Consider the following 5,067-nt stretch of genomic DNA (forward strand, 5'->3'; position numbering starts at 1 on the left):
CTTCTGCTGTATAAACATAAGGGTTTAGATCATACCTGAATGGTCTAGTGGTTTTCCCGACTTTCTTCAATTTAAGTCTGAATGTGACAATAAGGAGTTCATGATATGAGCCACAGTCAGCTCCCTGTCTTGTTTTTGCTGACTGTATAGCGCTTCTCCATTTTTGGCTGCAAAGAATATAATCAATCTGATTTCGGTGTTCTCCATCTAGTGATGTCCATGTGTAGAGTAGTCTCTTGCGTTATTGGAAGAGGGTGTTTGCTATGACCAGTGCTTTTTCTTGGCAAAACTCTATTAGCCTTTGCCCTGCTTCATTCTGTACTCCAAGGCCATATTTGCCTAATACTCCAGGTGTTTCTTGACTTCCTACTTTTGCATTCCAGTCCCCTATAATGAAAAGGACATCTTTTTGGGTGTTAGTTCTAAAAGGTCTTGTAGGTCTTCATAAAACCATTCAACTTCAGCTTCTTCAGCATTACTGGTCAGGGCATCGACTTGGATTACCGTGATATTGAATGGTTTGCCTTGGAAACAGAGATCATTCTGTCATTTTTGAGATTGCATCCAAGTACTGCATTTCAGACTCTTTTGTTGACTATGATGGCTACTCCATTTCTTCTAAGGGATTCTTGCCCACAGTAGTAGATATAATGGTGATCTGAGTTAAATTCACCCATTCCAGTCCATTTAGTTCAGTTCAGTCGCTCAGTCATGTCTGACTCTTTGCGACCCCATGAATCGCAGCACACCAGGCCTCCCTGTCCAGCACCAACTCCCGGAGTTCACTCAGACACATCCATCAAGTCAGTGATGCCATACAGCCATGTCATCCTCTGTCGTCCCCTTCTCCTCCTGCCCACAATCCCTCCCAGCATCAGAGTCTTTTCCAATGAATCAACTCTTCACATGAGGTGGCCAAAGTACTGGAGTTTCAGCTTTAGCATCATTCCTTCCAAAGAACACCCAGGGCTGATCTCCTTTAGAATGGACTGGTTGGATCTCCTTGCAGTCCAAGGGACTCTCAAGAGTCTTCTCCAACACCACACTTCAAAAGCATCAATTCTTTGGTGCTCACATTTGTTCACTGATTCCTGAAATGTTGATGTTCACTCTTGCCATCTCCTGTTTGACCACTTCCTGTTTGCCCTGATTCATGGACATAACATTCCCGGTTCCTATGCAATATTGCTCTTTACAGCATCGGACTTTACTTCCATCACCAGTCACATCCACAACTGGGTGGTGTTTTTGCTTTGGCTCCGTCTCTTCATTCTCTCTGAAGTTATTTCTCCACTCTTTTCCAGTAGCATATTGGGCACCTACCAACCTGGTGAATTCATCTTTCAGTGTCCTATCTTTTTGCCTTTTCATACTGTTCATGGGGTTCTTAAGGGAAGAATACTGAAGTGGTTTGCCATTCCATTCTCCTGTGAACTATGTTTTGTCATAACTCTTCACCATGACCCGTCTGTCTACATGGCATAGCTCGTGGTTTCATTGAGTTAGACAAGGCTGTGGTCCATGTGACCAGATTGGCCACTCATTAGCCTATGACATTACCCATCCCTATAAAAACTGACAACCTCCATACCCAAATGCCTCTTGCCTTCTGAAAGGACCCACACTCTGTGGAGTGTTTCACTGTACAGAAATTCACTCCTCACACTTTTCTCTCCTGAATTCTCTCTGTGATGATACATAAAGAACTTGAGTTTCGTTAAGTTCTGAGATCAGGTGTGTGACCCCAATTAAAAGACCTTGGGTTGAAGTCTCAATTTGAGTTGCACAGTTTCACCATCATCACTGGAAAATGGGACAGTTCTGTGCAATAAGAATCTATCAGGTACACCTGACCAGGACACCACCTAGTGATATGAGAAATGCTCCAATTGATAAACCCATTTATACAATTTTAGACTAGGAGTTGACAACTACAAATGGGCACTTGTCAGTGACTGAACAACAACAAAAAGGGCATTTGCCATCTGCCATCTGAATCCTATGATGTTGAGTTGTTGACCTTCAACATGCCCTAAAGGAAGTTCAGTTGGAGAGTGAGGCACCTTAGCTCCAGGGAAACTGGTGGAACAGATCTATAGATAGATATTTTCAGAAACTGATTTCAAGATCCCAATCCTTGCATCTCTCCATGTCTCAGTTCAGTTCAGTTCAGTTCAGCCGCTCAGTCGTGTCCGACTCTTTGCGACCCCATGAATCGCAGCACATCAGGCCTCCCTGTCCAGCACCAACTCCCGGAGTTCACTCAGACACATCCATCAAGTCAGTGATGCCATACAGCCATGTCATCCTCTGTCGTCCCCTTCTCCTCCTGCCCACAATCCCTCCCAGCATCAGAGTCTTTTCCAATGAGTCAACTCTTTGCATGAGGTGGCCAAAGTTACTGGAGTTTCAGCTTCAGCATCATTCCTTCCAAAGAAATCCCAGGGCTGATCTCCTTCAGAATGGACTGGTTGGATCTCCTTGCAGTCCAAGGGACTCTCAAGAGTCTTCTCCAACACCACACTTCAAAAGCATCAATTCTTCGGCACTCAGCCTTCTTCACAGTCCAACCCTCACACCCATACATGACCACAGGAAAAACCATAGCCTTGACTCAACGGACTTTTGTTGGCAAAGTAATGTCTCTGCTTTTGAATATGCTATCTAGGTTGGTCATAACTTTCCTTTCAAGGGGTAAGCGTCTTTTAATCTCATGGCTGCAGTCACCTTCTGCAGTGATTTTGGAGCCTAAAAAAATAAAGTCTGACACTGTTTCCACTGTTTCCCCATCTATTTCCCATGAGGTGATGGGACCAGATGCCATGATCTTCGTTTTCTGAATGTTGAGCTTTAAGCCAACTTTTTCGCTCTCCACTTCCACTGTCATCAAGAGGCTTTTTAGTTCCTCTTCACTTTCTGCCATAAGGGTGGTGTCATCTGCATATCTGAGGTTATTGATATTTCTCCCAGCAATCTTGATTCCAGCTTGTGCTTCTTCCAATCTAGCATTTCTCATGATGTACTCTGCATAGAAATTAAATAAGCAGGGTGACAATATACAGCCTTGGGTACTCCTTTTCCTATTTGGAACCAGTCTGTTGTTCCATGTCCAGTTCTAACTGTTGCTTCCTGATCTGCATACAGATTTCTCAAGAGGCAGGTCAGGTGGTCTGGTATTCCCGTCTCTTTCAGAGTTTTCTACAGTTTATTGTGGTCCACATGGTCAAAGGCTTTGGCATAGCTAATAAAGCAGAAATAAAGCAGAACTCTCTTGCTTTTTCCATGATCCATCAGATGTTGGCAATTTGATATCTGGTTCCTCTGCCTTTTCTAAAACCAGCTTGAACATAGGAAGTTCACGGTTCACATGTTGCTGAAGCCTGGCTTGGAGAATTTTCAGCATTACTTTACTAGCATGTGAGATGAGTGCAATTGTGCGGTAGTTTGAGCATTCTTTGGCATTGCCTTTCTTTGGGATTGGAATGAAAACTGACCTTTTCCAGTCCTGTGGCCACTGCTGAGTTTTCCAAATTTGCTGGCATATTGAGTGCAGCACTTTCACAGCATCATCTTTCAGGATTTGGAATAGCTCCACTGGAATTCCATCACCTCCACTAGCTTTGTTCGTAGTGATGCTTTCTAAGGCCCACTTGACTCCACATTCCAGGACGTCTGGCTCTAGGTCAGTGATCACATCGTCGTGATTATCTGGGTCATGAAGATCTTCTTTGTACAGGTCTTCTGTGTATTCTTGCCACCTCTTCTTAGTATCTTCTGCTTCTGTTAGGTCCATATCATTTCTGTCCTTTATCGAGCCCATCTTGCATGAAATGTTCCCTTGGTATCTCTAATTTCTTGAAGAGATCTCTAGTCTTTCCCATTTGGTTGTTTTCCTCTATATCTTTGCATTGATCCTTGAGGAAGGCTTTCTTATCTCTTCTTGCTATTCTTTGGAACTCTGCATTCAGATGCTTATATCTTTCCTTTTCTACTTTGCTTTTCACTTCTCTTCTTTCACAGCTATTTGTAAGGCCTCCCTAGACAGCTATTTTGCTTTTTTGCATTTCTTTTCCATGGGGATGGTCTTGATCCCTGTCTCCTGTACAATATCACGAACTTCATTCCATAGCTCATCAGGCACTCTTATCTATCAGATCTAGGCCCTTAAATCTATTTCTCACTTCCACTGTATAATCATAAGGGATTTGATTTAGGTCATACCTGAATGGTCTAGTGGTTTTCTGTACTTTCTTCAATTTAAGTCTGAATTTGGTAATCAGGAGTTCATGATCTGAGCCACAGTCAGCTCCTGGCGGCTGCTGTGACTGGCACACTAAGCATGGCGGAAGAGGAGCTACCCCACGTCCGAGGTCAGGGGCAGAAGCTGGGAGGACCCCATGCCCGAAGGGTGGCAGCCAAGAGGAGTTATCCCACGTCCGAGGTCAGGGGCAGCGGCCGAGAGTGCCAGGCTGCGACGGCACAGGAACGGCCGAGAAGAACTACCCAAGTCTGAGGTCAGGGGCAGCGGCCGGGAGTAGCTATCCCACGTCCGAGGTTAGGAGCAGCAGCTGAGAGGAGCTACCCCGCGTCTGTGGTCACGGGCAGTGGCCGAGAGGAGCTAGCCCACGCCCCATGTCTGAGGCCAGGGGCAGCGGCTGGGAGGACCAGCCCCACATCCAAGGAGCGGTGGCTGCGCGGGTGCAGGAGGGCCTAGAGAAGCTATCCCACGTTGAAGGTCAGGAAGGGCGGCGGTGAGGAGATACCCATTGTCCAAGGTAAGGAGCAGCAGCTGCGCTTTGCTGGAGCAGCCATGAAGAGATACCCCATGCCCAAGGTAAGAGAAACCCAAGTAAGACAGTAGGTGTTGCAAGAGGGAATCAGAGGGCAAAGACACTGAAACCATACTCACAGAAAACTAGTCAGTATAATCACACTAGGACCACAGCCTTGTCCAACTCAAGGAAACTAAGCCATGCCGTGGGGCAACCCAAGATGGGGGGGTCATGGTGGAGAGATCTGACAGACTGTGGTCCACTGGAGAAGGGAATGGCAAACCACTTCAGTATT

This window comes from Bison bison, unplaced genomic scaffold (genome assembly GCF_000754665.1).
Source record: "Bison bison bison isolate TAMUID 2011002044 unplaced genomic scaffold, Bison_UMD1.0 scf7180017864508, whole genome shotgun sequence".
Taxonomy (NCBI): Eukaryota; Metazoa; Chordata; class Mammalia; order Artiodactyla; family Bovidae; genus Bison; species Bison bison.